The 12,911-nt window shown below is 35.4% G+C and overlaps 2 protein-coding genes across 2 annotated transcripts in view; one reads left to right on the forward strand and one right to left on the reverse strand.

The window, feature by feature from the left end:
• LOC145662439 (proton-coupled amino acid transporter-like protein pathetic) overlaps nucleotides 1–12,911 on the reverse strand; it is a 409,124-nt gene that overhangs the window by 198,894 nt on the left and 197,319 nt on the right. The gene's annotated exons all lie outside the window — the stretch shown is intronic.
• LOC145662440 (proton-coupled amino acid transporter-like protein acs) overlaps nucleotides 1–12,911 on the forward strand; it is a 90,343-nt gene that overhangs the window by 10,061 nt on the left and 67,371 nt on the right. The window lies entirely within an intron of this gene.

Consider the following 12,911-nt stretch of genomic DNA (forward strand, 5'->3'; position numbering starts at 1 on the left):
TACGCCAATGGACCTGTAAAAACGGAAGTTTTATGGACATATTAAAGTTGTAATTTCTTATATTAATAATCAATTTCCTTATGGAGAGTTCGGATGCACGTGTACTGACATATTAATGCAGGTGTTCCAATAGAGGTTTCGTCGGCATATTAAAGTTCTAATTTATTATACTACTAATCGATTTCCTTACGGAGTGGATCACGAATATAATAAATTATAATTTTAATAAGTTAATGAAGCTTTCATAGGTATAGTTGTATTAACGTACAATGATTTGCGTCATGAAGTCCTATTTTACGTCATAATAAGTATTTGCACACCTAGAAGACCAAGGGGAATGAAGGGAAGTAAAACTGTATAGATTTAGAACAGTTTTAAAACTTACGTCACACTTAACTACCCAGTCCCATCCAGTTTACACTTGAAGGAAAATCAATTGGATCGATGAGTATAGATATAGCCACTTGCCATAAACCAAACTTCACATGAGGAAAAAAAAAATATTTATCTTCCATACTGTGTACATTAATATCATATACAATAAACCCATATTTTGCTGTAGTAAGCTAGTAACCTTCAAAATGTGTGATCACTGGAATAAAGTTTGTAATTTCGTTTGATTGTTATTTATTCAGCGTTTGGAACATTTTGACAAACATTGATTTTTTTTTCACTCTTCAACGAATATCTTGAAAATTAGGTTTCCTCTCAAGACAATATTGAATGAGACAAATCTGTCTATTGGTGAAACTCTGACCAAAAGAAGGATATTATGAAACCAAACCTCTCGCTCTTCCAACACTTACTTGTCCACAATAGATAAAAATAAAATAATAAAGCCCTGATAAAAACAGTAAAGAGGATTGCGCGATTTCATGAATGGGAAATGGGATATGGATAGCCACCATTCTCCGTCAAGATTGATCCCCATTAACGAATTCGGCCGACATAATTACATTAAGAAAAGTTAATACATCATTTTGCTATAGGCAACCAACATTTCTTTGCTACTGTACAAGTTGCATAAAAGCTAGGGAACGTAACTAGATTATTTTATATAAAGGCATATGCAGAGTCAACGTTAAAGTTTTTGTTACCCGTGTAGATGTTCACGGATTCGCTCCATTGACGAACTCGGCCGATATAAAAGACTCTAACTGTACACTGTAAACAATTACAGTTACATTTACTGCCCTAACAGCATAAGATGTGCTAGGCATGTGCCATTTAGGTGTCCCAGTTACTTTTTAGGTACCCGATACTTGGCATATATGGTATTCATGTGCTAAGTATATACTTCAGTTACCTAAATTTTTAAGTACTTGATACACCTAATTGATATTTGCGACTATGTACCATAATTGTAGCATTTATATACCTGGCTCAGTTTCGCACTGTGACAGTCATTTGTTTTTTATGTCACTTGGGACATATATATCTTTCATGTTCTAGGTACGTCCTTTATGCGCATACTTTTTCAGATACTTATGACACATAATTGATATCTGCTGCGAAGCACGAATGACAGTCAGTTGTTTACATTTGCTCATGCTCAGTTCTCGGGCTTTCTGTTACACTTCTTGTTCCTGTTTCAAATGGCAAGCGATAATACGTATCTGCGTGTCATTGTGAAATAAAAATAATAAACCTGTTACTATAAAGTAGTTGGTGCCTATAGAAATAGAGTTCTCGCCGAAGGCGCCGTTGTTTCTCTGTTTTATTTTTGCAGTGTCAACTTAAACTACTCTTGCACTCAGGTACGCAATTTTTACACACATCTGAAACACCTGAACCCTTTCTCTTTTATAAGTAGTACTCTTGGTGAAATTGATAATTTTGAGTACGTTCTTATTCTTTATCCCTAACATACATAAATACTTAACTGATCACATATGTATGAAGGATTCATCTTAATTTTTATTCATCAATTACGTAATCTCTTTAGTCTAAATTAATCTTCCAAATTTTGATGCATTTGTTGCTTGTTTTCGTAAGCGATTGTGTACTAGAAGTAACAAATGCATCAAATTTGGGAGATGAATTTAGAAGACAGATGACTGAATAAAAATTAAGACGAATCTTTCATACATATGTGTTCAGTAAAGTATTTACATATGTTAGGGATAAAGAATAACAACGTATTCAAAATTATCAATTTCACCAAGGGTACTGTTTATTTAAGAAAGCACGATATGCAGAGGTACATTTGACAAATGCCAGGTATATTCCTTTGAGGTACTTGAGGTACATGCATAGCATGTACTAAAAATCCCAAACAATGCTCTGCACGTGACTGGAATGTACCTAAAGTGCTGTGGACGATATTCGCTTCTGCCAAGAACATACTAAACATTTCCCCATGTATATGCCAGGCATGTGCCTAGGAGCGGACATAGACTGTGACTATCACTTGCCATTCATGTGATTTCTCTCTTATAGGTACATAAGGCACATACTGAGCACATTCCCACGTACCTGAGGGAACATGATAGACATATGCCTACTATGTAATTGTGTTGTTGGGGTGACCGATTACCGTCAATTCTGACTGCCAACTGATTACTCTAAAATTTACGGTACTAGTGTAAAATTTATGGTTATAGGCCATAAAAAGGTCGTATGTATGCCCCATTACCCTAACTTTAACACTAATACAATTAACTTTATGGTAATCGGTTGGCTGCCAGAATTGACGTTAATCGGTCAGTAAATGTGTCAGTAAGTAGAGAATTTCACAACTATTAGGAAAGTAGACTGGTTGTTCTGAACTATTTGCAACCACTGTTGACAATACGAGAAAACGACAGAAACGATGCAGTTATTACCTTATTTCACAAGTTCTTGCGGTTTTGTTGTGTTATAATATTGTTAAGATAATTGTTGTGATTTTCAATGGAAAATGGAAATGAAAAAATACCGCACAAAGTAATGCATTCCGATATTACAAGGACTACGTATAAAGTATTAAAACTTTATAGAAAATAAATAAAAAAGTGAAGTCATTTAGCATTTAATAAAATGACAGACACGGCTACCCAGAAAAAAATACACGCACACAGTGTTTTTCTAGCACAAAGCTTAATAGACACATGCTGGGATCTAATGAGGGACCTCATGCACCAGAAGGGAACACTATGCCACTGAGCTACCTCATCCCTTCTTTTTGATGTTGTTACTTGCATTCGCAGACAATGCATTTTGAAGCTTATGGTGACAAGAAATAGCCCCTCCCCGTAAAAAAGAGATAATTCAGTACATAGCCAATTTATCAATATCTTATGTAAAATTATAGGGAGCTTATGGGAAGTAAGTGTTATTTTTAACATGATTGTGCAATGCTAGTGGTAAATTATAAGAAAAGTGGTGTTATCGGGGATCAGAAATAGAACACTATACTAACATTAAAGGGGGTAGACTTAAGTTAATCCCCCTTTCATATGCTGCTGGTCTACAGTGAGGTTTATGCATATATTTTGAATAGTATGGTTGAAAATGAAATCTTTGAGTTTTACGTCCCACGGTTATGCCGGTTAGGCTAAAGGAGACGATGATGATGAGTAATGGATGAAATGGTGGAATGAAGAAAGTGGGAGGAATCGGGAGAACCCCGAGAAAACCCACACACATGGTGTTTGTCCACCACAAAGTTAACTTGACGGAGGCTGAGATCGAACCCGGGACCCCATACACCAGAGATGAACGCTCTACCACTGAGCCACCGCGGCCCCAATAGTATGGTTGAATAAAACATACCAATTTTAATAAGAGTTCTCACTTCTGTCTACCCCACACAGACAGCTTTGTCTGTTATTTTATTAAATGCATTATGAGTCCACTTATTTCTTTTTCTACAAGTTCTAACACTTATACAGGGTGTTTCAAAACAACACCGACAACGTCTGGGAGGTGATTCCTGACACCAAGATAAGACAAAAAGTATAGACCAACCTGGGTGCGCAAATGCTTCCTTTCGGAGTTATAGGCTGCCAAAAACATGAAAAATTAACTTTAAAGATCCATAGCTCCAAAACAAAGGGACCTACCTCAGTCGGAACTAGCATGTGCCCTATCCTAATATCTGAGTTTCAGAATCCTGTGGTACTTTCACAACATTTTTTATAGAGTTAGTTGTTGAGTATTTCAAATTATATGCCCGTAGTCAAACTCATTCTATAAAAATTGTTGTGTGAGTACCTTAGGACTCTGAAACATGTATTTTTGGATATCGCACGTATTAGTTCGTAAGTGAAATCTTGATCCGACTACGGTAGGTCTCATAATTTTGGACCTATGGATCTTTAAAGTTCTTTTTTTTCATGTTTTCGGTAGCCTATAATTCCGAAAGAATGCATTTGTGCACCAAGGTTGGTCTATACTTTTTGTCTTATCTTGGTGTCAGGAATCACCTCCCAAACGTTGTCGATGTAGTTTTGAAACACCCTGTATATAGTCCTTCTAATATCGGAATGCATTACTTTGTGTGGTGACTTTTTTCTTTTGTTTCCATTTTCCACTTCACAACTTTCACTTTAACAATATCATAACACAATAAACCAAGAACTGAACTGTGTGTATTGACTTTTAGTGCTCGCATATTCCGGTTACCCTGTAAAGTAATTGAAAAAAGCACTCATATCTTCCCTTCGGACAAGTCTTTTAAACAATAGCAGCATATAAACACACAGCAGCGACTCCACGAAACAAACGTACTAATTCGTTAGATTAGTAATATAAATGTGGTTTTCCTTCTTAAGATATAGAAACTCGCTGTTCTATACTCAACCTTACTGAATGAAGATGCAACCGTAGACGTAATCTGCTTTCTTCTTATATATTTTTAAGTATGAATTCTTGGAAGATGCATGACTATTATCTTGCACTGAAGAGCAATGTTTTATTTTTACCCATGCTACACACTTCACACGCTAAACACTACTCTCTAAGACTTCATGTTTTGAGATTTTAAAGAAAAGGTAGTTGAATAACCCCGCAACTTATCAGTAGAAGCGGTTTGTATTTACTGTAACACACTATATGTTGCGAAAGCAAGACAAGTTGAGTTCAGTTGATTTTGAGTTTAACGTCCCGTTCAGCAGCGAGGCTATATGAGACGTGGACCTACTGCTTAACGTGGAATTCGAACCACATGAGCTCCCGCCGGGGATCGAACCCGGGTCGATTCTACATTTGCGGACACGTAATTGCGACATATTTCTGAATCTTTGTTGGATTCAGAAATATACAATAATAATAATAATAATAATAATAATAATAATAATAATAATAATAATAATAATAATAATAATAATAATAATAATTGAAAGTGATGGTTTTTCGAAAATAAAATAAAATAAAATAGAAGAACTAGAAAAAGGGATGAAAGAAAAGCTTTTAAGAAAGTAAACAATAGGGAAAAATGAAATGAAGATTACATCGCGTACTAGAAAGAATGGTTCACAAATACAGTAATATACACTACCTTTTCTGGCAACCTATCTAAAATACCTATCAGCGAAACTAAATGACGAAGAAAAATAATATTTGTAAGCAACTTTTTTTTTTTTTTTAATATCACTTGTAAATGAGCAAGCAACGTATCCTGTATATCAAAGTTAATCATTAGCTTCGTTAAAAGAGCACTTAGTCTGCAATTATACATTTGTTGTTGCAGGAGAATATCTTCGTAGAAATAGTGTAAGCTAGGGATGCGCTCGAGTCGAGTCGAGACAGAATTTTCCTGACAAAATTCGAGTCGAGACACAGCTCTTCCAATAGAAAAATATATATTTTTCGAGTCGAGACATCACTTTTACAGCACATTTTCGAGACGAGACAGTCTCAAATCTTGTCTCGAGCGCATCCCTATGTAAGACGCAAAGAACTGAAGTTCAGGTTCCATATGCGCTCCTTGAACCCTTCAACACGAACAGCATCAAAGAATTATACTGATTTGCGTTTATTTCACATTTGTTTGAACTAAAAATTAGCATTAAATCATTTGTTGACAAATTCACTTATGCACAGCTGCCTTTTTTCGTCTTTTAAAGAAATATCAATTGTACAAGCAGATGAGAATGGAACATAAACTGTATGTCAATGTTAACCATAGCTTCGCAAGAGCACACAAGTAAAAAAAAAAAAAAAAAAAAAAAAAAAAAAAAAAAAAAAACATATGACAGACACAATATCTGAGGGACAATAACATGCTAACCTTCACAAAGTCAATTTTGAGGAAAATGTGTTTCAACACTCAAAGTTATATCACAGTATGGAATATACACAATTGAAATTACTTGCAACATGCTACTTGATCTTTAGAAAATATCTATCAAGCGCTATAACTTTAATTCGAAACTCTCAAGAAAATTATAATTACAGAACGTTACACTGATATGTCAATGCTTCCCACCTACATTGTTAACCACATCACCAACTCATATCCGCGTATCCATAAACTCTTAGAACTTTGCTCCTACATGGCTAGGTGGATAGTGTACCGCAGTTACAGGTACCATCACTTGTTACCGTTTTAATACTTTAGATGTTTCTGCGTGTGAATGAAACAACAAATTTCATAATGTGATGTAATGAGCATAGAACTTTATGCTTATAATGGTTTACTTTATATGAAACCACAGAACTTCAGTGTTCTTATGAGTATTAAAACATCAAATCTTCAAGTTCATTTACGTTGTCCAGTTCATATTGTTCATGAGGTCCTCCTGTATTCAACTCTGGTACGAACATAAAGCTCTCAAGGAACATTTCAAACTTGTCTTATTTCTCACCAAAGGATGAATATGACAGAATATCAGTATAATCCAAATGTAAAATGCGTAAAGTAATTTATTGTAAATGAGTTTTTCTTTATTACACTGTCATGTGACGAAACTCTGGTCAACTAGGAATGCATAAAGATAATGTTCACTAAATCTGTCATGACAGTACTTCTAAACAGCCCCAAGAATATCAAATAAGATTAGTACGCTAGAACAAGAGCAGCACTTGTCCAAAAATAGCTTTTCGTAGTAGTTACTATTTCGAACCATTAATAATGGTTTTGTGGTTTAGCTCTATCATTCAAAATTATAAAGTTGTATTTTTGAATTTAGCATTCGGTTCAACAGTGAGGCTATAAGGCGTTGACCTACAGTTTAACCTGGGATCTGAACCACATGTGCTCCCACTAGCCTGGTCTCTCATACAAAAGGCGCCTACACTATCCACCTAACCATAAAGGAGTTTAGCAAAGTTCTAAGAGTTTATGGATACGTGGATATGAGTTGGTGATGTGGTTAACAATGTAGGTGGGAAGCATTGACATATCAGTGTAACGTTAGATCTCTTGAGTAAGCGTTCGTTGTGGAAGACAATGTACGAAGTGAATTACTTGACACTAGTGATGGGTCGTTCATGAACGAACTGACTCTTTTGAACGACACCATCATGTGAACTAGTATGGAACTAGTTCATACATTTGGAACTGTCCGTTCAAAGTAACGACAGCTCCGCAGACGACGGTCGTCACGACACCAGCAGTTGAGTCATGAGAGCACCGTACACAATTCCAGCAGTTCAAAGTAACGACGACTCCGCTCCGAAACAGCCAATAAGAATGCACGAAACTACCGCACACGCCTATCGACACCGATATAGCCAGAAGCCAGTAAGAATGCATACAGGGAACTCAGTGAACGTAGTCGTTACCTTTTGAATGACACAACACCAGTTAACAAAGAACTGGCACCTTTGAACGACGACACCCAACCATTCAAAAAAAGAACAGGCTCCTTTTTGAACGACAACTCCCAACCGTTCAAAAAGGAACTGGCACCTTTGAACGACTCCCGTATCGGTGCCGGAGCGAATGAGCTAGCTCCACCAAATGAACTGCTTCGACCCATCACTACTTGACACACGACAAATTTAAGGCATTTAATTTTGATAATACATTTATTTTAAGGCTAAATGACGAAAAATAACCGTTGTACAGTGAAAACTCTTCGTAGATATGAAAAAGAAGTTCGTTTTTTTTCTTGGTTTCGGAGACTTCAGCTAAGATCTTGACGAAGATTATACAAAGATTTTTTTTTCAGATTCATTGATGAATAGGCAAAATGGTGATCCGATCAATAACTTGTGTTCCGATAAGGGAGAGATGTAAATGCTCAAGATTGCTGGTGGGGCAGGGTTTGTATTTTTATGAAGTAAAATAAAATAATTTGAATCTTGGTTGGATGATTAAGTTTCCACTTCCACCAGAAGCTAATAGAGATATCAATAACATGAAGTCTGCTATTAATATGATTGATGTATCATCCAAGCCCATGATAAGTTGTGATATCGGTAAACTTTACTATATGAACTAGAGTTTTACGATCGGTTAAACTGTCTACTCATGAAATATGTAGTAACGGGAGATAAAATAGAGTACTGAGGTACAAAAGAAAGGCGACTGAGCTGAATTGTTCTGCCGCGCCAAAGAACTTACTTGTGAGTAAGGAAATTTACACTGAAACTCACGTAAATAATTAAAAAAAAATAGAAGAGATTAAGATTTTAGATGAGACCAACATACCAGTTAATATCAAAGGCTTCTTATATGTCGAATGAAAGGAGGCAGAAGGAAGTCTTTCGTTAAACAAGTAGTTCATAAGTTCCGAAAACTTCAGAAGTTAATAGTACATTTCAAATTCCCAAACAAAGAGAAAAATCAGCTTGAATGTATGTGGTAACATGGCATTGGCTTTTAGATAAGGTTGAAGTTTCTTAATCATAGTTCTTTTTAAGATCTTACTGAATGTGTTTATGAGATTACCAAGTCAGTAAGACGTGGCAAATGGTGCATCTTTTTTGCGTTTTAAGAACACTATTATTTTCGGTAATATTCATTAAGTCAAAAAATTCCTAAGATAAGATTGCTGTACTGTATAAAGTAAGGCGAGAATAATGATAATAACTGGTAGTGTATTGATAACTTTATAAATTTGCAATAAAAAAATGCAATCTGTATCTGGAACTGTGTTGCTACGATAGCAAAATGTCATCAGGAATTATAGAAGCAAGTAAAGGGATGTCTGATCAATGGGCTGTTAAATGTTGGTTATAAAAAAAGACTGAATGAGATCTCTTTTACTGTTTTAAAATCCTATAATCAGAGACTTATAAGTGGGAATTTGTGGTCACTTCTTTGGTCTTTTGTACTAAAGTAAGTATTTTGTGCATGGGTTTCTGCAGATTATTTTGTTCAGAAAAGATTGAGCTCCAAATTACATATGGAAGTATACTGCACTTGCGAAAGTATACTGCACTTCTCTATATTCTCCTTTTTCTCAAAATATCCTTAATCTGACAACTATTTCAACGAAACTTGGCAAATATACGAAGTAGAACACGTAGCAGTTTCTTAAGGTACTTTTCGTGCAAGTATCTGACAAGGATGCCTTTTCTCTTCCTATTTCTCAAATAAAAAATCCCAATTTCTCCTGAATCTGACAATAAGTGTACCAACGCCCATGTCGGGTTTTCTCACCGTAATATTGGATCAAATCCTGCTTCAGCCTCGCTTTCGATGGTTAATGAATCAATGGTTAAACACATTCGAACATGTACGGCTGCCAAAGCAGGAAGTTGTCTTCTTAATAACAGCAAGTGGAATGTTACTCTGGGTGAATGTTACTCTGGGTGAATGTTACTCTGGAATGTATTTCCCCACTCCCGTATGCCTGTGGTCCACTAGGTCATTGAAAACTTTGTGCAGATGATTTGTGGAACAAGAATTGGGTATATCTACGTATGTTGAAAGAAACAATGTCATGTAATCGTTCCCGTGAAATCACGCGATATTACAGATTTGACATCCGAAGCAACAGAGCTGAGCACCTCCTGGCCTGCTCTCGCTTCTGACACTCAGTACAAGCTGATGGTAAAACTGTTATCTGTGCTATAATCTTGGACTACAAATAATTGTTGATGAACGGTTGTAAGCTTGTAATTCAAAAAAGAATTTATCCAATATATGGAAATAAACCGGACAAGTTTGGAATCAAGTTCTGGTTAGCTACAGACATAAAATCCGTATTTAGGAAAGGATGATGAGCGTTCAAATGATGTACAACTTGGATAGAATGTGGTGATTGAATTCTGGAACCATATCTAAATTACTTACACAATGTCATTACTGAAAACGTTTTTACTTTTAGAAGTAAACGACATTTGTATGGAGCTGAACGAACGAGTATTATCTCCTATTACAGTGAAACTTCAACACCATGATATTTATTTATTGCATTGAGAAATGGAAACAATGCACAGGATATATAGTTATACAAGAAAAAAAAGAATGTAATTCTTAGCATCATGCACATGAATGTGTCTGTAGACGACAGCGCAAAGAAGCCGAATACTGTTACTTACTGCAATGTTACTAAATGTGTCGTAGATCTAGCAGATCAGATGCTGAGTAAATACTGTACAAGATATGGAAGTCGCAGGTGGCTAGTTCATGTATTCTACAATATCCTTGACATCAATGCTTAGACACATTTCAAGAAAAGCTCGAGCTCGACAATTTCAGGCTGATAATTTATTCTTGCGCTGGTGAAAGAACTGGAAAATCTAATTTTTAATTGACTTCGTTGTTTTCGTATTCGTTTTGTGTCCCCGTGGAGACCGACATTCCTGGCAGTTATAAAGTAAGAGAAAGTAGAGTCAGGATTTTTTTAAAAAAATGTAGGACGCACATTAATATGAAATATCCCTGGTTCGATCACAGACTCCTGAGCTCGTGATAGACATTATGTCATCAGTGAATTTTCTCGATGTTTTCCCGTTTTCTCCTACGTTATCATTCCACCAATTGTTTCATAGCCATTTACTTTGATTAATAATCCGGAGAAGAGCTCAGTAGAGATGCAAAAAAGCCGGCTTTTTTGAATCGATGGTTTTTTTCACATAAAAAGCCGGCTTTTTTGGGAAAAAAACGAGAATTTTGGAAATTTTGGCTTTTTTCAACTTCATGATTTTTCTATCTAAATAGCTTTCTTATAGTATATTCTATAGTTAGATAAGAATTCCATGACCTGAATGTGATATTTCGCTCTGAAATTCACCATCAAGATGGATGGAGCACATGTTTTATGAATTAAAGCTAACATGAAAAATGTAGTATTTGATGGTAATTTTAGAGGCTATTTAACTTTATTTTAACTTTTGAGTTATCGACATCTTTTTTCTTCTATAGTTTGTCATCCGTGTTTCATTTCTAAGAGCTTTTAGTACTCTAGCTTCTAGCGCAAAAGTTAAACTTGCCCGTTTTTCTATTTATCCGTCAAAGCGTACGTTTTTCAATATATCCGTCAAACCGTACTTCCACATTTCTGTTATACTGTAGCTGTGAAGTGATTTAGCAATAATTTTCCGGACACAACCTTGAATACCAATTTATACAAATAATCAGTAGCGGATTTAGAAAAGTACTTTAGGAGGGGTTTATCTCATTGTTTCGTTTCCTAAAAAGTCCTAATTTTATTTGGGAGGTGCTTGAAGTTTATGAGTACAGGCATAACTAATATTTCGTTTCGTTTATATGTTTAGCAATAATCTTCCGGATACAACTTTAAAAATCATTTTATACTGAGAATCAGTGGCGGATTTAGAAAAGTATTTTGGGAAGGGTTTTTCTTACTAATGTTTAGTTTTTTTAAACAGTCGTAATTTTTATTTGACGGGAGCTTAAAGTTTATGAGTAAAGGCATAAATAATAGATATTTTGTTTGTTGCAGACATTCCGCAACTTTGGGGAACGGGCTTCAGTCCGAAAGACCGCCCCCCTAACCTTCGCAAAACCGTCACTGCTGGTAATTAGTAATATTAACGATTTAAAAACAATAAGAAAGGAAGTCGCCCAACTCACAGTACACGCACTATTTCTACATTCACAGAAGGAATGAAGAAAAGCTTTGTCAGAATGGTCGAATGCTGGTTGAATCCCGGACTTCCCGAGAGAAGCGCAAAAGCTAATCACTCAGTCATGTTTGTTGTGCAGTTGTATTTAGCTTAACTTAAATATATTCCGTAGTCCTTTTTTTTTTGGGGGGGGGTCCGTAATGATATTTTGAATCCCTCTTGTTAAAAATTCAGAAAACTTGAGGATTGGGTAAACTGTGATGGTGGTTCTATAAAACTTAACTGTAGAATTTCAAGAATATACAAAACCAAAAGCTGTAGATGTGCAGCCTTTAAGTGTATCATATAAATCTAAGTATTTCTCTTATGTTTTATTTTAATTTTATTTTGTTCCAAAAAGAGGGTATGGAATATTTTGAAGTAAAAATACTACATACTATTTTGCTAGTTATTTGTGTATTCTTTTAAAAGAAGTGTTTACTTTTAGGGTTGGCTGGTTTACACCAACTTTTTTTTTTAATAACTGGTTTAAACCACAAAAATAAAAAGAATGAAAAATTCGAATCGTGTGAACTTCATGGTGACGTTTCCAGATATCAAACCACCTGCAATAGTTTTATTTCCCTTTCACCTTTTAATCAAGGTGTCCCATGTTCAATTCTCGGTCGAACCACAAACCTTCTTTCATGCGTAACCCAAGTAGCGGTTCGGATGTCAGTTTAAGCGAAAGTCTTCTCTTTGATAACCTCGGTATTTCGTAAGGATGTTAAGCCTAAACATACGAAACAAACCAAATTGTATATTTCTGCATGCCTAAATGCGTGTTGTTTTATAAAGAAGCCAAGATTGCTTAAATATATTGATAGAAATTGGCAAAATTTATCGATTGCCTACGTAGCTTCCAACATTAGCTTGGATTGGACTTTCAGTGATATCTACGTACTAAATTTGTAATTTAATACCTCAGTTTTAGCGTACTGATTATGGTACGTTGACCTTTAAAT

This window comes from Thermobia domestica, chromosome 10 (genome assembly GCF_964235325.1).
Source record: "Thermobia domestica chromosome 10, izTheDome1.hap1.1, whole genome shotgun sequence".
Lineage (NCBI taxonomy): Eukaryota > Metazoa > Arthropoda > Insecta > Zygentoma > Lepismatidae > Thermobia > Thermobia domestica.